General features: G+C 43.8%; 1 protein-coding gene across 2 annotated transcripts in view; it reads left to right on the plus strand.

Annotated features, from left to right (window-relative positions):
* The first annotated feature begins 11334 nt into the window (after positions 1 to 11334).
* The window catches only part of SIDT1 (SID1 transmembrane family member 1), a 129639-nt gene continuing 118891 nt past the window's right edge, over positions 11335 to 22082 (plus strand). For both annotated transcript variants that reach the window (XM_073577038.1, XM_073577039.1), the window contains exon 1: positions 11335 to 11474. The gene's annotated coding sequence lies outside the window, so the exon portion shown is untranslated. The remainder of the gene's footprint in view (positions 11475 to 22082) is intronic.

The raw sequence follows: 22082 nt of genomic DNA on the forward strand, positions 1-22082 counted from the left end.
CCTTCACTCTGCTTGCCTTGGCTGGCCGACTGCTTAACTGGAACTTTCTTACCCACAGCCATGGCTTTTCCTTGTTCCGTTACTTTTTGCACTTTCACAGCTTCATCTTTCTTGCTGCTGCTGCTGCTGCTACTTCCACTCTGAGCTTTCTTTCCCTCAGAAACAACTTCGGGACTTGCATCCGCCTTAAACACAACTTGAGTGTTACGTCCAAGTGTAGGCCTGGAAGCCTGGGCCTTGCTTGGGGAGTTACCCCGCCCAGGGTGGCCTCCCCCTGGGCTTGCTCCAGACATCAGGAGAGCTACAAACACACAACCTCACAGCTAGGAGGCAGTATTATAGTAGTTATATCCCTGTACATAAGGGGCAGTATTATAGTAGTTATATTCTTGTACATAGGGGCAGAATTATTGTAGTTATATTCTTGTACACAGGGGCAGTATTATAGTAGTTATATTCTTGTACATAGGGGAAGTATTATAGTAGTTATATTGTTGTACATAAGGGGCAGTATTATAGTAGTTATATTCTTGTACACAGGGGCAGTATTATAGTAGTTATATTCTTGTCCATAGGAGCAGTATTATAGTAGTTATATTCTTGTACATAGGGGCAGTATTATAGTAGTTATATTGTTGTACATAAGGGGCAGTATTATAGTAGTTATATTCTTGTACATAGGGGGCAGTATTATAGTAGTTATATTCTTGTACATAGGGGCAGTATTATAGTAGTTATATTCTTGTACATAGGGGCAGTATTATAGTAGTTATAGTCTTGTACATAGGAACAGAATTATAGTAGATACATTCTTGTCCATAGGAGCAGTATTATAGTAGTTATATTCTTGTACATAGGGGCAGTATTATAGTAGTTATATTGTTGTACATAAGGGGCAGTATTACAGTAGTTATATTCTTGTACATAGGGGCAGTATTATAGTAGTTATATTCTTTTACATAGGGGGCAGTATTATAGTAGGTATATTCTTGTACATAGGGCAGTATTATAGTAGTTATATTCTTGTCCATAGGGGAAGTAATATAGTAGTTATATTCTTGTACATAGGGGCAGTATTATAGTAGCTATATTCTTGTACATAGGGGCAGTATTATAGTAGTTATATTCTTGTCCATAGGGGCAGTATTATAGTAGTTATATTCTTGTCCATAGTGGCAGTATTATAGTAGCTATATTCTTGTACATAGGGGCAGTATTATAGTAGTTATATTTTTGTACATAGGGGCAGTATTATAGTAGTTATATTCTTGTATATAGGAGCAGTATTATAGTAGTTATTTTCTTCTACATAGTGGCAGTATTATAGTAGTTATATTCTTGTACATTGTGGCAGTATTATAGTAGTTATATTCTTGTACATAGGAGCAGTATTATAGTAGTTATTTTCTTCTACATAGTGGCAGTATTATAGTAGTTATATTCTTGTACATAGTGGCAGTATTATAGTAGTTATATTCTTGTGCATAGGGGAAGTAATATAGTAGTTATATTCTTGTACATAGGGGCAGTATTATAGTAGCTATATTCTTGTACATAGGGGCAGTATTATAGTAGTTATATTCTTGTCCATAGGGGCAGTATTATAGTAGTTATATTCTTGTCCATAGTGGCAGTATTATAGTAGCTATATTCTTGTACATAGGGGCAGTATTATAGTAGTTATATTTTTGTACATAGGGGCAGTATTATAGTAGTTATATTCTTGTATATAGGAGCAGTATTATAGTAGTTATATTCTTGTACATAGGGGCAGTATTATAGTAGTTATATTCTTGTACATAGTGGCAGTATTATAGTAGTTATATTCTTGTACATAGGAGCAGTATTATAGTAGTTATTTTCTTCTACATAGTGGCAGTATTATAGTAGTTATATTCTTGTACATAGTGGCAGTATTATAGTAGTTATATTCTTGTGCATAGGGGCAGTATTATAGTAGTTATATTCTTGTACATAGGGGCAGTATTATAGTAGTTATATTCTTGTACATAGTGGCAGTATTATAGTAGTTATATTCCTGTACATAGGAGCAGTATTATAGTAGTTATTTTCTTCTACAGAGTGGCAGTATTATAGTAGTTATATTCTTGTACATAGGGGCAGTATTATACTAGTTATATTCTTGTACATAGGGGCAGTATTATAGTAGTTATATTCTTGTACATAGTGGCAGTATTATAGTAGTTATATTCTTGTACATAGGAGGCAGTATTATAGTAGTTATATTCTTGTATATAGGAGCAGTATTATAGTAGTTATATTCCTGTATGTCATGGGGTCCTTCTCTGGTATCACACACTCAACAGAGCAAGCGAAGAGTGAACAATTCCAAGACCTTTATTCAGGCAAAAATACGAAAAGGTCCATATTCAGTCCACCACACAAACGATAAGATAGTCCAGAATAAGAATGCAGTCCAGTATCAGGATAAAATGTCCAGGGAAACGAGATTCCAAAACTTTAGCACCAGAGGATAAAATGGGTCCTTCTCTCTCTGAAGTGCTGTCAGAACACGATCCTGTCCACTCCGGAACTGACTTGCCCAGCTCATGTTCTCTCCCAACCCCCTTCCTTGTCCAGGGAAAGTCAAACAAGTTGAGGCGGTTTCCAAGCCTCCCAGACGAGAACAAAGGGCCTTAGGGATTAATGCACTACAGGGGGGTCATCAAGAGACAGATACAGTGAGGCTGTAGACTTACAATGTAATAAGAAAAGCACTATGAAAATAACTGAAATAGAAAAATAGGAATATACAAAAATGACATCCACATAACATATCACACCATCACAACCTCTCCCCCCCCATAATAAGTGAGCACGCCATGAAGTCTACACAGACCTCTGGCCTGCTCACTTTAGTCCATATTGCTCAATTATTTATAGTTCCTTTTACAGTGGCAGGGGTAGGTCGGCCTGGGGAGCCTATGGTTCTTGTCGAGACAGTCCATCGGCGTTCTGGTGTTGGCTTCCCCGCTTGTATTGGATGGAGAAGCTGTAGGGTTGTAAGGACAAGCTCCACCGCAGCAATCTTCCATTGTCCCCTGATACGCGATTCAGCCATGTGAGGGGGTTGTGGTCTGTAACAATCGTAAAGTCTCTGCCATACAAGTAGGGCTGCAATTTTTTTAGCGCCCATATGATGGCAAGGCACTCCTTTTCAATAGTGGCAAAGGCAACTTCCCGATCCAGTAGTTTCCGACTGGCAAAAGCAACAGGATATTCTTCTCCGGCAGCGTTCACTTGGCTAAGTACTGCCCCAATCCCAAAGGTGGATGCATCTGTCTGCACGAGGAACCTGCGTTTATAATCCGGGGCAGCCAAGACAGGAGCAGTGACGAGGGCAGTCTTTAACGCTGAAAAGGCATCCTCGCATGCCGTCGTCCACGTCACATTCCTAGGCATGTGTGATGGTGTGATATGTTATGTGGATGTCATTTTTTGTATATTCCTATTTTTAACAATTCCAGTTATTTTCATTGTGTTTTTCTTATTACATTGTAAGTCTACAGCCTCACTGTATCTGTCTCTTGATGACCCCCTGTAGTGCATTAATCTCTAAGGCCCTTTGTTCTCTTCTGGGAGGCAACTTGTTTGACTACTACTGGACAAGGAAGGGGGTGGGGGGATGAACGGCAGCTGGACAAGTCAGTTCCGGTATAGACATGATGGTGAAAAGGCTGCATTTCAGAGAGAAGGACCCATTTTTATCCTCTGGATGCTAGAGTTGTGGAATCTCGTTTCCCTGGACATTTTATCCTGATACTGGACTGCATTCTTATTCTGGACTATCTTAGCTTTGAGCAGGGGGTTGGACCAGATGGCCCAGGAGGTCCCTTCCAACTCTACGATTCTATGATTCTATGATTCTATGATTATCCTTTGTGTGGTGGACTGAATATGGACCTTTTCGTATTTTTGCCTGAATAAAGGTCTTGGAATTGTTCACTCTTCGCTTGCTCTGTTGATTGTGTGATACCAGAGAAGGACCCCGTGACAGCATGTTCTTGCGGGTCAGGTCGGTTAGGGGCTTGACCAAGGTGCTGAAGTTAGAAACAAATTTGCGATAGTAACCAGCAGTTCCTAAAAATGCAAGTACCTGCTTTTTAGTCTGGGGTCTACACCAGTTGCTAATGGCTTCCACCTTGGCAGGCTCAGGCCTTAGTGTCCCAACCCCTACACTATGCCCGAGGTACTGCACCTCAGCCATCCCTATTTGGCACTTATCAGGGCGAATGGTCAGTCCTGCAGTAAGGATACAGTCCAGCACTATGCCCAAGTGTTTAAGATGTTCCTCCCAGGTTGTGCTAAAAATGGCGATGTCGTCTAAGTAAGCACAGGCAAAGTCCTGACATTGTTGTAACAGTCGATCCACCAGTCTCTGGAAAGTAGCGGGGGCAGTTTTCATCCCAAAGGGCATTCCCAGGAACTCATAAATCCCAAATGGAGTAATGAAGGCTGAGCGCTCCCGAGCGTCCTCCGTTAGGGGTATCTGCCAGTACCCCTTGCTCAAGTCTAACATGGTCACAAATTGGGCACTGGCCAGACGATCCAATAGATCATCAATCCTGGGCATGGGATAAGCATCACTCTTGATGGCATCATTTAGTCGTCTGTAATCAACGCAGAATCGTGTTGTACCATCCTTCTTGGGGACCAGGACGACAGGAGAGGCCCAAGAACTGTGAGATGGCTGAATAACTCCCAGTTGTTTCATCTCCTCCAGTTCGTTCTTTATCATGCCTTGAACAGCCTCTGGAACCCGGTAGGCAGCCTGCTGGATGGGGCGTTGTCCGGGGGTTTCCACATGGTGGCTGGTGAGAGTAGTCTTCCCCGGCTTTGAGGAGAAAGCAGCAGCCCTCGGCCTTAGTACGGCGACAATATCGTCCTTTTGTATATCCGATAAATGGGAGCCCAGGGGCACTTGTTCCAGTGATCCTCCCGCTTGGGCAACCTGGAGGAGATCTGGGAGATACTCGTCGGCGGCGGTATCACTAGGGGGGTGGCAGACAGCTAGAACAGGCAGAGATCGGTCGTGGTAGTCTTTCAGCATGTTAATGTGGACGGTTTTCTGTCGTCGACCAGTAGAGTCCAGGGCAATAACATAGTGTCATTAATTTTCTTGACAACCTGATAAGGGCCTTCCCACACTGCTTGAAGCTTGTTGGCAGGGGAAGCAGTAATCATGAGCACTTGCTGTCCTTCCATAAATTCCCGGTTCCTGGCATTACAGTCATACCAGGTTTTTTGTCTGGACTGGGCCATTCGCTGATGTTCTTTAGCGAAGATAGCTAGCTGGGCGAGACGGTCTCTGAGCTCTAGAACATAGGGAACGATGGGCATTCCGGTATCTGAGATGTCTCCCTCCAAATGTTCTTTCAGAAGCGTGAGAGGCCCACGGACCTTCCGGCTAAACAGTAGTTCGAAGGGAGAGAACCCTGTGGACTCTTGGGGAACCTCCCGATAGGCGAAGAGGAGATGTGGCAGGTACTTTTCCCAGTCTTTTTCAATGTCAACAAAAGCCCTCAGCATATTTTTTAGGATTCCATTAAAGCGTTCACATAGTCCGTTGGTCTGCGGGTGGTATGGGGTGGTGCGAATGGTGCGAACACCACAGGTATGCCATAGAGACTGGACCAGATCTGACATGAACTGAGTGCCTTGATCCGACAATATTTCACTAGGAAACCCTACCCGGGTAAAGATGGTAACAAGGGCCTCGGCTACCTTTACTGCTGTAATACTGGACAGGGCCACAGCTTCAGGATACCTAGTGGCATAGTTCACCACGGTCAGGATATATTTTTTCCCCGACCTGCTGGGGTGGGCCAGAGGACCTATGATGTCGACGGCTACACGTTGAAATGGTTCCTCAATTATGGGCAGGGATTGCAGGGGTACCTTATGTTGAGCTCCTGGATGCTGCATTCGCTGGCACACATCGCAGGTGCGGCAATAATGGGCTACCGACTGCGAGACGCCCGGCCAGTAAAAACTTTGGGTGAGTCACTTTTCAGTCCTTTTTCTCCCTTGATGCCCAGCCAAGGGGATGTCATGGGCCAGTTGAAGTAGCTGTGCCCTGAACTTCTGAGGGACAATGAGTTGCTTGGTCGTTGCGTCAGGGTGGCCCTGGTCACTGACCTTTGTTACACGATAATACAGTCCGTTTTCTCGAGTGAAGCCATCCCCATTATCTCCCATGTGCCCAGTTTCTGCCTTTCGCCTAAGGGCTGCTAAGGTAGTGTCACCCTCTATTTCTCTCCTAAACTCCTCTCTGTCCCAAGACTCTCCCAATGTAGTAGCAGTGAAAGTATTTCTTACCGACTCTGATGCGGTTCGTGGTGGTTGCTCCCCGGTGGGGTCCGGATGACGTAGTGCTTGAAGGGCCTGTAGTCGGGTGACTGCTCCCACAAATTGGCACTGTAACTCCCCAATGTCGTTCCCAAGGAGGATATCTGCAGGAAGTCCTCCCATAACTCCAATCCAACACAGTTTTTCTCCACAACCATAATCCAGACGCACAGAAGCTCGCTGTATATATTTTCGGGCACCGCCCGCCAGGACGATGGGAATTCCCGGACCCTGGTAAATTGCCTCGGGTCGAACCACATGGGGGTCAGCGATAGTCAAGAATGCCCCCGTGTCTCTAAATCCTGACACTTTGTATCCATCAATAAAGACATCCTGCAAGTGGCGTTGCCGTTGCTCTGAGTAGCTAAAGGACAGAGGCCGGAGTCCGTACACTCCAGGAGGGGTATCTATAGTGCCGTGGTCGGTGGTCCACTCTGGTGGGGGGGTGGTAGCTCTTCCTCATTTGTGGTGGAGTGTACAAGATGCACTGGACGAGGTGGGGCTGCGTGGGGCTCCCTCCGAATCCTGGAGGGACAGCCAGGCTGCAAATGTCCAGGTTGCCCACATCCATAACACCTCCTCTCTGTGATACCCCCAGGTCATGGTCGGAACTGTTGGGGCCTAGGATTGTGAGGCGTGATTGTCATTGGCTTGCGACTAGGTGGAAGGGCAGATATAATTGGAGGGGGACGGGGAGCGGGAGCAGGCCGTGGTTCATTGTCCAGAAGCCTCCTCCATTGCGGCCGGATAGTAAGGGCTTCATCGGCCAGGACTGCAGCTCTATCCACGGTACACGGCGTGCGCTCCCGGACCCATTCCCATACCTCTGCAGGGCACTTGGCAAGAAATTGTTCTATAAGGAACGCCTGTATAACATCTTCCACAGTAAAGGCGTTTTCTGCTTCCAGCCATCTGACATGCCTCGGACATCTTATGTGCATACATCCTAAACGATCCCCCTGTGGTGCATGGGAGGTCTCGGAACTTGGCCCTATATGAGTCTGGGGTGATAGCATGGTAATCCAGGATAGTCCGCTTTACAATGTTATAATCCCGATTCCGCAGTGCATCAAAGGTTCGGTAAGCCTCCGCCATGCTTCCATTCAGGAGCCCCTCTAACAAACGCATCCAGCTAGAGTGGGGCACCTCCATCACAGCACACTGCTGCTCAAAGTCTTTGAAGAACTCCTCCACATCTCCGGAAGTCTCATCAAATGGCTTAAACTCTGTCCGGGTGATCCGTACAGGCTCCCGGATTGTTGGGGTTACACTCCACATTGCGTTACTGCCTTTTTCAAGCTCCATTGCTTCCTGTCTCCGCTGTGCCCGGCGGGCAGCCTCCTCCTTGTACTCCTGAGAGACGCCGGGGCCCAGAACCGCCATCTCTTCTTCATACCACACCAACCACTGGCTTTTCTGGAAGGGGATCCCTGTCTCCAGTGCTCGTCCTTCAGACATCTGGGAGGAGGTGGCCGGGCTAGCGCCCACCAGTAGAACGATTAAGGCCTCTTTAGTCAGTCCCTGGTAGTTCAGGCCCAGGTCTCTGGCTCTCTCCTGTAAACTGCATACAGTCCAATTTCTGTACTCACTCTGTGGGTGGTTCTCCATAGGGTTACGCTCTCTTGATCCCACTGCTGCCACCAGTTGTCACGGGGTCCTTCTCTGGTATCACACAATCAACAGAGCAAGCGAAGAGTGAACAATTCCAAGACCTTTATTCAGGCAAAAATACGAAAAGGTCCATATTCAGTCCACCACACAAAGGATAAGATAGTCCAGAATAAGCATGCAGTCCAGTATCAGGATAAAATGTCCAGGGAAACGATATTCCACAACTCTAGCACCAGAGGATAAAAATGGGTCCTTCTCTCTCTGAAGTGCTGTCTGAACACGATCCTGTCCACACCGGAACTGACCTGTCCAGCTGCTGTTCTTCCCCCCACCCCCTTCCTTGTCCAGGGGTAGTCAAAAAAGTTGAGGCGGTTTCCAGGCCCCCCAGAGGAGAACAAAGAGCCTTAGGGATTAATGCACCACAGGGGGTCATCAAGAGACAGATACAGTTAGGCTGTAGACTTACAATGTAATAAGAAAAACACTATGAAAATAACTGAAATAGAAAAATAGGAATATACAAAAAATGATATCCACATAACATATCACACCATCACACTCTTGTACATAGGACCAGTATTATAGTAGTTATATTCTTGTACATAGGGGGCAGTATTATAGTAGTTATATTCTTGTTCATAGGGGCAGTATTATAGTAGTTATATTCTTGTACATAGGGGGCAGCATTATAGTAGTTATATTCTTGTACATAGGGACAGTATTATAGTAGTTATATTCTTGTACATAGGGGCAGTATTATAGTAGTTATATTCTTGTACATAGGGGGCAGTATTATAGTAGTTATATTCTTGTACATAGGAGCAGTATTATAGTAGTTATATTCTTGTACATAGGGGGCAGTATTATAGTAGTTATATTCTTGTACATAGGGGCAGTATTATAGTAGTTATATTCTTGTACATAGGGGGCAGTATTATAGTAGTTATATTCTTGTACATAGGGGGCAGTATTATAGTAGTTAAGTTCTTGTACATAGGGGCAGTATTATAGTAGTTATATTCTTGTACATAGGAGCAGTATTATAGTAGTTATATTCTTGTATATAGGGGCAGTATTATAGTAGTTATATTCTTGTACATAGGAGCAGTATTATAGTAGTTATATTCTTGTACATAGGGGCAGTATTATAGTAGTTATATTCTTGTATATAAGGGCAGTATTATAGTAGTTATATTCTTGTATATAGGGGCAGTATTATAGTAGTTATATTTTTGTATATAAGGGCAGTATTATAGTAGTTATATTCTTGTACATAGGGGCAGTATTATAGTAGTTATATTCTTGTATATAAGGGCAGTATTATAGTAGTTATATTCTTGTACATAGGGGCAGTATTATAGTAGTTACATTCTTGTACATAGGAGCAGTATTATAGTAGTTATATTCTTGTATATAAGGGCAGTATTATAGTAGTTATATTCTTGTACATAGGGGCAGTATTATAGTAGTTATATTCTTGTACATAGGGGCAGTATTATAGTAGTTATATTCTTGTACATAGGAGCAGTATTATAGTAGTTATATTCTTGAACATAGGAGCAGTATTATAGTAGTTATTTTCTTGTACATAGGGGCAGTATTATAGTAGTTATATTCTTGTACATAGGGAGCAGTATTATAGTAGTTATATTCTTGTACATAGGGGCAGTATTATAGTAGTTATATTCTTGTACATAGGAGCAGTATTATAGTAGTTATATTCTTGTACATAGGGGCAGTATTATAGTAGTTATATTCTTGAATATAGGAGCAGTATTATAGTAGTTATATTCTTGTACATAGGGGCAGTATTATAGTAGTTATATTCTTGTACATAGGAGCAGTATTATAGTAGTTATATTCTTGAACATAGGAGCAGTATTATAGTAGTTATATTCTTGTACATAGGGGCAGTATTATAGTAGTTATATTCTTGTACATAGGAGCAGTATTATAGTAGTTATATTCTTGAACATAGGAGCAGTATTATAGTAGTTATATTCTTGTACATAGGGAGCAGTATTATAGTAGTTATATTCTTGTACATAGGAGCAGTATTATAGTAGTTATATTCTTGTACATAGGAGCAGTATTATAGTAGTTATATTCTTGAACATAGGAGCAGTATTATAGTAGTTATATTCTTGTATATAGGGGCAGTATAATAGTAGTTATATTCTTGTACATAGGGGCAGTATTATAGTAGTTATATTCTTGTACATAGGGGCAGTATTATAGTAGTTATATTCTTGTACATAGGGGCAGTATTATAGAAGTTATATTCTTGTATATAGGGGCAGTATTATAGTAGTTATATTCCTGTACATAGGGGCAGTATTATAGTAGTTATATTCTTGTACATAGGGGCAGTATTATAGTAGTTATATTCTTGTACATAGGGAGCAGTATTATAGTAGTTATATTCTTGTACATAGGGGCAGTATTATAGAAGTTATATTCTTGTATATAGGGGCAGTATAATAGTAGTTATATTCTTGTACATAGGGGCAGTATTATAGTAGTTATATTCTTGTACATAGGGGCAGTATTATAGTAGTTATATTCTTGTACATAGGGAGCAGTATTATAGTAGTTATATTCTTGTACATAGGGGCAGTATTATAGTAGTTATATTCTTGTACATAGGAGCAGTATTATAGTAGTTATATTCTTGTATATAGGGGCAGTATAATAGTAGTTATATTCTTGTACATAGGGGCAGTATTATAGTAGTTATATTCTTGTACATAGGGAGCAGTATTATAGTAGTTATATTCTTGTACATAGGGGCAGTATTATAGTAGTTATTTTCTTGTACATAGGGGCAGTATTATAGTAGTTATATTCTTGTACATAGGGAGCAGTATTATAGTAGTTATATTCTTGTACATAGGGGCAGTATTATAGTAGTTATATTCTTGTACATAGGGGCAGTATTATAGAAGTTATATTCTTGTATATAGGGGCAGTATTATAGTAGTTATATTCCTGTACATAGGGGCAGTATTATAGAAGTTATATTCTTGTACATAGGAGCAGTATTATAGTAGTTATATTCTTGTACATAGGGGCAGTATAGTAATTATATTTTTCTACATAGGGGTAGTATTGTAGTAGCTATATTCTTGCATATAGGAGCAGTATTATAGTTTTGTCATGGTTTATCACAGTCATAAGTACCTCGGACATTGGGCTGTATGAATCCGTTGTAATCTGGTGTAATTTCCTCTCTCGCCAGCAGGTGGCGGCACAGTCTCTGCTCTGACTCCTCTGTACCTTACACCTTTCAGAATTAAATTGTGGGAACAATGTAGCAGAAGAGTCTGCAGTGATTGGTCTGTTGTCCTCTCTCTGGACACGAGCAGCCAATCCGGATGCGGCAGGGCAGTGTCCTGGCTGCACCCTGTGCTGCTGTCTTGGTGGTGGCATCTTGGGCTCGGGGGATGGTGGTCGGCTGAGTCCTGAGCGCCAGGGACAGGAGCCCAGAGGGACAGGTGAGTGCAGACAGCAGAGAGGAGGCAAATCCCTGCAGGGGCCCTGATACGTGTGTGACCGCCTGATGATGTGTGCTGTATGTGTGATATGTGATAATATGCGTATACACGATGACATGAGCAGTGTGTGTGGTGATGTGCACGCTGGATGTATGATGACGTGCACACTGTACACCATGTCCCAAATTATTATGCAAATTGGTTTTAAGTGTCATAGTGTTTTTTTTTAATGAAAGCCATTGCTGGTATTGTGTCTCAGGCTTCTTTGGATCACTGAAATCAATCTCCGATACCTGTGATAATCATGTGAGCCCAATAAAAGGAAAACTGGATGTTCTACACTATTGAGCAGGACACAGTTTTCAAGTAACATGGGAAAGAAAAAGGATCTCTCTGCTGCCGAAAAGCATCAAATAGTGCAATGCCTTGGTGAAGGGATGAAAACATTAGATATTTCCCGAAAATGTAAGCGTGGTCATCGTACTGTTAAGAGATTTGTGGCTGATTCTGAGCACAGACGTCTTCGTGCAGATAAAGGCAGAATGAGGAAGGTTTCGGCCAGGCAAGGTCATCGGATTAAGAGAATAGCTGCTAAAAAGCCATTACAAACCAGCAAACAGATATTTAAAGCTGCTGGTGCCTCTGGAGTCCCTCGAACCTCAAGGTGTACGATCCTTCAAAGGCTTGCTGTGGTGCATAAACCTACTATTCAGCCACCCCTAAACAGTGTTCACAAGCAGAAATGGTTGCAGTGGGCCCAGACATACATGAATTTTCAAACAGTCTTGTTTACTGATGAGTGTCGAGCAACCCTGGATGGTCCAGGTGGATGGAGTAGTGGATGGTTGGTGGATGGCCGCTATGTCCCAACAAGGCTGCGACGTCAGCAAGGAGGTGGAGGAGTCATGCTTTGGGCCGGAATCATGGGGAAACAGCTGGTAGGGCTCTTTAAGGTTCCTGAAGGTGTGAAAATGACCTCTGCAAAGTATATCAAGTTTCTGACTGACAGCTGTCTTCCATGGTATAAAAAGCAGAACCGTGCCTTCAGGAGCAAAATCATCTTCATGCATGACAATGCACCATCTCATGCTGCAAAGAAGACCTCCGAGTCATTGACTGCTATAGGCATAAAAGGAGATAAACTCATGGTGTGGCCACCATCTTCCCCTGACCTCAACCCTATGGAGAACCTTTGGAGTCTCATCAAGCCAAAGATCTATGAGGGTGGGAGGCCAGTCACATCAAAACAGCAGCTCTGGGAGGTGAAGAAATCCAAGCAGAAACTCTCCAAAAACTCACAAGTTCAATGGAGGCCAGAATTGTGAAGGTGACATCAGAGAAGGGTTCCTATGTTAACATGTAACTGGGCCTGTTAGGAGCTTTTGGGGTTAAATAGCTTTTTTGCTCAGTGAGTGTGACCTCCTAATGCTGCACATTCCACCAAGGAGCATTTCCAGTTCTTTACAACATATCAAATGTTTAGAAATTCTCCTGGGCCCAATAATTTGGAGCCTTGTGAGGTTTCATTCATTGTGGAGATTATACTGTTATCATCGGGAGGTGTCTTCAATAAAATTCCATCTACGCTCTACCGGGAGACGACTTCTATTAGACTGACTGTCATTGGCACCGACCACTTAGGAAAATCAGAGAAAAATATCATTTCCATAATAATTTGGAACATGGTGTATGGATGATGATGTGGTGATGTGCACACTGTATGGATGATGATGATGTGATGTGTACACTGTATGGATGATGATGTGGTGATGTGTACACTGTATGGATGATGATGTGGTGATGTGTACACTGTATGGATGATGATGTGGTGATGTGTACACTGTATGGATGATGATGTGATTTGAATACTGTATGGATGATGATGTGGTGATGTGCACACTGTATGTATGATGATGTGGTGATGTTTACACTGTATGGATGATGATGCGGTGATGTGCACACTGTATGGATGATGATGTGATGTGAATACTGTATGGATGATGATGTGCACACTGTATGGATGATGACATGGCGACGTTCACACTGTATGGATGATGACGTGGTGATGTGCACACTGTATGGATGATGTGATGTGAATACTGTGTGGATGATGATGCGGTGATGTGCACACTGTATGGATGATGTGATGTGAATACTGTATGGATGATGATGTGCACACTGTATGGATGATGATGTGATTTGAATACTGTATGGATGATGATGTGCACACTGTGTGGATGATGATGTGGTGATGTGCACACTGCATGGATGATGATGTGGTGATGTGCACACTGTATGGATGATGATGTGGTGATGTGCACACTGTATATATGATGATGTGATGATGTGCACACTGTGTGGATGATGATGTGGTGATGTGCACACTGTATGGATGATGATGTGGTGATGTGCACACTGTATGTATGATGATGCGGTGATGTGCACACTGTATGGATGATGTGATGTGAATACTGTATGGGTGATGATGTGCACACTGTATGGATGATGATGTGATGTGAATACTGTATGGATGATGATGTGCACACTGTATGGATGATGTGATGTGAATACTGTATGGATGATGATGTGCACACTGTATGTATGATGATGTGGTGATGTGCACACTGTATATATGATGATGTGGTGATGTGCACACTGTGTGGATGATGATCTGGTGATGTGCACACTGTATGGATGATGATGTGGTGATGTGCACACTGTATGGATGATGTGGTGATGTGCACACTATGGATGATGTGATGTGAATACTGTATGGATGATGATGTGCACACTGTGTGGATGATGATGTGGTGATGTGCACACTGTATGGATGATGATGTGATGTGAATACTGTATGGATGATGATGTGCACACTGGATGATGACATGGCGACGTTCACACTGTATGGATGATGACGTGGTGATGTGCACACTGTATATATGATGATGTGGTGATGTGCACACTGTATGGATGATGTGATGTGAATACTGTATGGATGGTGATGTGGTGATGTGCACACTGTGTGGATGATGATGTGGTGATGTGCCCACTGTATGGATGATGTGATGTGAATACTGTATGGATGATGATGTGCACACTGGATGATGACATGGCGACGTTCACACTGTATGGATGATGACGTGGTGATGTGCACACTGTATATATGATGATGTGGTGATGTGCACACTATATGGATGATGTGATGTGAATACTGTATGGATGATGATGTGCACACTGTATGGATGATGATGTGATTTGAATACTGTATGGATGATGATGTGCACACTGTGTGGATGATGATGTGGTGATGTGCACACTGTATGGATGATGATGTGGTGATGGGCACACTGTATGGATGATGTGGTGATGGGCACACTGTATGTATGATGATGCGGTGATGTGCACACTGTATGGATGATGTGATGTGAATACTGTATGGATGATGATGTGCACACTGTATGGATGATGATGCGGTGATGTGCACACTGTATGGATGATGATGTGATGTGAATACTGTATGGATGATGATGTGCACACTGTATGGATGATGATGTGGTGATGTGCACACTGTATGGATGATGATGTGGTGATGTGCACACTGTATGGATGATGATGTGGCGATGTGCACACTGTATGGATGATGATGTGGTGATGTGCCCACTGTGTGGATGATGATGTGGTGATGTGCCCACTGTATGGATGATGATGTGGTGATGTGCACACTGTGTGGATGATGATGTGGTGATGTGCACACTGTATGGATGATGATGTGGTGATGTGCACACTGTGTGGATGATGATGTGGTGATGTGCACACTGTGTGGATGATGATGTGGTGATGTGCCCACTGTGTGGATGATGATGTGGTGATGTGCCCACTGTATGGATGATGATGTGGTGATGTGCCCACTGTATGGATGATGATGTGGTGATGTGCACACTGTGTGGATGATGATGTGGTGATGTGCCCACTGTATGGATGATGATGTGGTGATGTGCACACTGTGTGGATGATGATGTGGTGATGTGCACACTGTATGGATGATGATGTGGCGATGTGCACACTGTATGGATGATGATGTGGTGATGTGTACACTGTATGGATGATGATGTGGTGATGTGTACACTGTGTGGATGATGATGTGGTGATGTGCACACTGTGTGGATGATGATGTGGTGATGTGCCCACTGTATGGATGATGATGTGGTGATGTGCACACTGTGTGGATGATGATGTGGTGATGTGCACACTGTATGGATGATGATGTGGTGATGTGCACACTGTATGGATGATGATGTGGTGATGTGTACACTGTATGGATGATGATGTGGTGATGTGCCCACTGTGTGGATGATGATGTGGTGATGTGCACACTGTGTGGATGATGATGTGGTGATGTGCACACTGTGTGGATGATGATGTGGTGATGTGCCCACTGTATGGATGATGATGTGGTGATGTGCACACTGTGTGGATGATGATGTGGTGATGTGCACACTGTGTGGATGATGTGGTGATGTTCACACTGTGTGGATGATGATGTGGTGATGTGCACACTGTGTGGATGATGATGTGGTGATGTGCACACTGTATGGATGATGATGTGGTGATGTGCACACTGTATGGATGATGATGTGATGTGAATACTGTATGGATGATGATGTGCACACTGTGTGGATGATGATGTGGTGATGTGCACACTGTATGGATGATGATGTGGTGATGGGCACACTGTATGGATGATGTGGTGATGTGAATACTGTATGGATGATGATGTGCACACTGTGTGGACGATGATGTGGTGATGTGCACACTGTATGGATGATGATGTGGTGATGTGCACACTGTATGGATGATGTGATGTGAATACTGTATGGATGATGATGTGCAAACTGTATGGATGATGATGTGGTGATGTGCACACTGTATGGATGATGATGTGATTTGAATACTGCATGGATGATGATGTGCACACTGTGTGGATGATGATGTGGTGATGTGCACACTGTATGGATGATGATGTGGTGATGTGCACACTGTATGGATGATGATGTGGTGATGTGCCCACTGTATGGATGATGATGTGGTGATGTGCCCACTGTATGGATGATGATGTGGTGATGTGCACACTGTGTGGATGATGATGTGGTGATGTGCCCACTGTATGGATGATGATGTGGTGATGTGCACACTGTGTGGATGATGATGTGGTGATGTGCACACTGTATGGATGATGATGTGGCGATGTGCACACTGTATGGATGATGATGTGGTGATGTGTACACTGTATGGATGATGATGTGGTGATGTGTACACTGTGTGGATGATGATGTGGTGATGTGCACACTGTGTGGATGATGATGTGGTGATGTGCCCACTGTATGGATGATGATGTGGTGATGTGCACACTGTGTGGATGATGATGTGGTGATGTGCACACTGTATGGATGATGATGTGGTGATGTGCACACTGTATGGATGATGATGTGGTGATGTGTACACTGTATGGATGATGATGTGGTGATGTGCCCACTGTGTGGATGATGATGTGGTGATGTGCACACTGTGTGGATGATGATGTGGTGATGTGCACACTGTGTGGATGATGATGTGGTGATGTGCCCACTGTATGGATGATGATGTGGTGATGTGCACACTGTGTGGATGATGATGTGGTGATGTGCACACTGTGTGGATGATGTGGTGATGTTCACACTGTGTGGATGATGATGTGGTGATGTGCACACTGTGTGGATGATGATGTGGTGATGTGCACACTGTATGGATGATGATGTGGTGATGTGCACACTGTATGGATGATGATGTGATGTGAATACTGTATGGATGATGATGTGCACACTGTGTGGATGATGATGTGGTGATGTGCACACTGTATGGATGATGATGTGGTGATGGGCACACTGTATGGATGATGTGGTGATGTGAATACTGTATGGATGATGATGTGCACACTGTGTGGACGATGATGTGGTGATGTGCACACTGTATGGATGATGATGTGGTGATGTGCACACTGTATGGATGATGTGATGTGAATACTGTATGGATGATGATGTGCAAACTGTATGGATGATGATGTGGTGATGTGCACACTGTATGGATGATGATGTGATTTGAATACTGCATGGATGATGATGTGCACACTGTGTGGATGATGATGTGGTGATGTGCACACTGTATGGATGATGATGTGGTGATGTGCACACTGTATGGATGATGATGTGGTGATGTGCACACTGTATATATGATGATGTGATGATGTGCACACTGTGTGGATGATGATGTGGTGATGTGCACACTGTATGTATGATGATGCGGTGATGTGCACACTATGGATGATGTGGTGATGGGCACACTGTATGTATGATGATGCGGTGATGTGCACACTGTATGGATGATGTGATGTGAATACTGTATGGATGATGATGTGCACACTGTATGGATGATGTGATGTGAATACTGTATGGATGATGATGTGCACACTGTATGTATGATGATGTGGTGATGTGCACACTGTATGGATGATGATGTGGTGATGTGCACACTGTATGGATGATGTGGTGATGTGCACACTATGGATGATGTGGTGATGGGCACACTGTATGTATGATGATGCGGTGATGTGCACACTATGGATGATGTGGTGATGGGCACACTGTATGTATGATGATGCGGTGATGTGCACACTGTATGGATGATGTGATGTGAATACTGTATGGATGATGATGTGCACACTGTATGGATGATGTGATGTGAATACTGTATGGATGATGATGTGCACACTGTATGGATGATGATGTGGTGACGTGCACACTGTATGGATGATGATGTGATGTGAATAGTGTATGGATGATGATGTGCACACTGTGTGGATGATGATGTGGTGATGTGCACACTGTATGGATGATGATGTGGTGATGTGCACACTGTATGGATGATGTGGTGATGTGCACACTATGGATGATGTGGTGATGGGCACACTGTATGTATGATGATGCGGTGATGTGCACACTGTATGGATGATGATGTGATGTGAATAGTGTATGGATGATGATGTGCACACTGTATGGATGATGATGTGGTGATGTGCACACTGTATGGATGATGATGTGATGTGAATACTGTATGGATGATGATGTGCACACTGTATGGATGATGATGTGCACACTGTGTGGATGATGATGTGGTGATGTGCACACTGTATGGATGATGATGTGGTGATGGGCACACTGTATGGATGATGTGGTGATGGGCACACTGTATGTATGATGATGCGGTGATGTGCACACTGTATGGATGATGTGATGTGAATACTGTATGGATGATGATGTGCACACTGTATGGATGATGATGCGGTGATGTGCACACTGTATGGATGATGATGTGATGTGAATACTGTATGGATGATGATGTGCACACTGTATGGATGATGATGTGGTGATGTGCACACTGTATGGATGATGATGTGGTGATGTGTACACTGTATGGATGATGATGTGGTGATGTGCACACTGTATGGATGATGATGTGGTGATGGGCACACTGTATGGATGATGTGGTGATGGGCACACTGTATGTATGATGTTGCGGTGATGTGCACACTGTATGGATGATGTGATGTGAATACTGTGTGGATGATGATGTGCACACTGTATGGATGATGATGCGGTGATGTGCACACTGTATGGATGATGATGTGATGTGAATACTGTATGGATGATGATGTGCACACTGTATGGATGATGATGTGGTGATGTGCACACTGTATGGATGATGATGTGGTGATGTGCACACTGTATGGATGATGATGTGGCGATGTGCACACTGTATGGATGATGACGTGGTGATGTGTACACTGTATGGATGATGATGTGGTGATGTGCCCACTGTGTGGATGATGATGTGGTGATGTGCCCACTGTATGGATGATGATGTGGTGATGTGCACACTGTGTGGATGATGATGTGGTGATGTGCACACTGTACGGATGATGATGTGGTGATGTGCACACTGTGTGGATGATGATGTGGTGATGTGCACACTGTGTGGATGATGATGTGGTGATGTGCCCACTGTGTGGATGATGATGTGGTGATGTGCCCACTGTATGGATGATGATGTGGTGATGTGCACACTGTGTGGATGATGATGTGGTGATGTGCCCACTGTATGGATGATGATGTGGTTATGTGCACACTGTGTGGATGATGATGTGGTGATGTGCACACTGTATGGATGATGATGTGGCGATGTGCACACTGTATGGATGATGATGTGGTGATGTGTACACTGTATGGATGATGATGTGGTGATGTGCCCACTGTATGGATGATGATGTGGTGATGTGCACACTGTGTGGATGATGATGTGGTGATGTGCACACTGTATGGATGATGATGTGATGTGAATACTGTATGGATGATGATGTGCACACTGTATGGATGATGATGTGCACACTGTGTGGATGATGATGTGGTGATGTGCACACTGTATGGATGATGATGTGGTGATGGGCACACTGTATGGATGATGTGGTGATGGGCACACTGTATGTATGATGATGCGGTGATGTGCACACTGTATGGATGATGTGATGTGAATACTGTATGGATGATGATGTGCACACTGTATGGATGATGATGCGGTGATGTGCACACTGTATGGATGATGATGTGATGTGAATACTGTATGGATGATGATGTGCACACTGTATGGATGATGATGTGGTGATGTGCACACTGTATGGATGATGATGTGGTGATGTGCACACTGTATGGATGATGATGTGATGTGAATACTGTATGGATGATGATGTGCACACTGTATGGATGATGATGTGCACACTGTGTGGATGATGATGTGGTGATGTGCACACTGTATGGATGATGATGTGGTGATGGGCACACTGTATGGATGATGTGGTGATGGGCACACTGTATGTATGATGATGCGGTGATGTGCACACTGTATGGATGATGTGATGTGAATACTGTATGGATGATGATGTGCACACTGTATGGATGATGATGCGGTGATGTGCACACTGTATGGATGATGATGTGATGTGAATACTGTATGGATGATGATGTGCACACTGTATGGATGATGATGTGGTGATGTGCACACTGTATGGATGATGATGTGGTGATGTGTACACTGTATGGATGATGATGTGGTGATGTGCACACTGTATGGATGATGATGTGGTGATGGGCACACTGTATGGATGATGTGGTGATGGGCACACTGTATGTATGATGATGCGGTGATGTGCACACTGTATGGATGATGTGATGTGAATACTGTGTGGATGATGATGTGCACACTGTATGGATGATGATGCGGTGATGTGCACACTGTATGGATGATGATGTGATGTGAATACTGTATGGATGATGATGTGCACACTGTATGGATGATGATGTGGTGATGTGCACACTGTATGGATGATGATGTGGTGATGTGCACACTGTATGGATGATGATGTGGCGATGTGCACACTGTATGGATGATGACGTGGTGATGTGTACACTGTATGGATGATGATGTGGTGATGTGCCCACTGTGTGGATGATGATGTGGTGATGTGCCCACTGTATGGATGATGATGTGGTGATGTGCACACTGTGTGGATGATGATGTGGTGATGTGCACACTGTACGGATGATGATGTGGTGATGTGCACACTGTGTGGATGATGATGTGGTGATGTGCACACTGTGTGGATGATGATGTGGTGATGTGCCCACTGTGTGGATGATGATGTGGTGATGTGCCCACTGTATGGATGATGATGTGGTGATGTGCACACTGTGTGGATGATGATGTGGTGATGTGCCCACTGTATGGATGATGATGTGGTGATGTGCACACTGTGTGGATGATGATGTGGTGATGTGCACACTGTATGGATGATGATGTGGCGATGTGCACACTGTATGGATGATGATGTGGTGATGTGTACACTGTATGGATGATGATGTGGTGATGTGCCCACTGTATGGATGATGATGTGGTGATGTGCACACTGTGTGGATGATGATGTGGTGATGTGCACACTGTATGGATGATGATGTGGTGATGTGCACACTGTATGGATGATGATGTGGTGATGTGTACACTGTATGGATGATGATGTGGTGATGTGCCCACTGTGTGGATGATGATGTGGTGATGTGCACACTGTGTGGATGATGATGTGGTGATGTGCCCACTGTATGGATGATGATGTGGTGATGTGCACACTGTGTGGATGATGATGTGGTGATGTGCACACTGTGTGGATGATGATGTGGTGATGTGCCCACTGTATGGATGATGATGATGTGGTGATGTGCACACTGTGTGGATGATGATGTGGTGATGTGCACACTGTGTGGATGATGATGTGGTGATGTGCACACTGTGTGGATGATGATGTGGTGATGTGCACACTGTGTGGATGATGATGTGGTGATGTGCACACTGTATGGATGATGATGTGGTGATGTGCACACTGTGTGGATGATGATGTGGTGATGTGCCCACTGTATGGATGATGATGTGGTGATGTGCACACTGTGTGGATGATGATGTGGTGATGTGCAC

The sequence above is a fragment of the Dendrobates tinctorius genome, unplaced genomic scaffold (genome assembly GCF_039654945.1).
Source record: "Dendrobates tinctorius isolate UK_male_01 unplaced genomic scaffold, ASM3965494v1 ptg000054l, whole genome shotgun sequence".
In the NCBI taxonomy this organism is placed as follows: domain Eukaryota; kingdom Metazoa; phylum Chordata; class Amphibia; order Anura; family Dendrobatidae; genus Dendrobates; species Dendrobates tinctorius.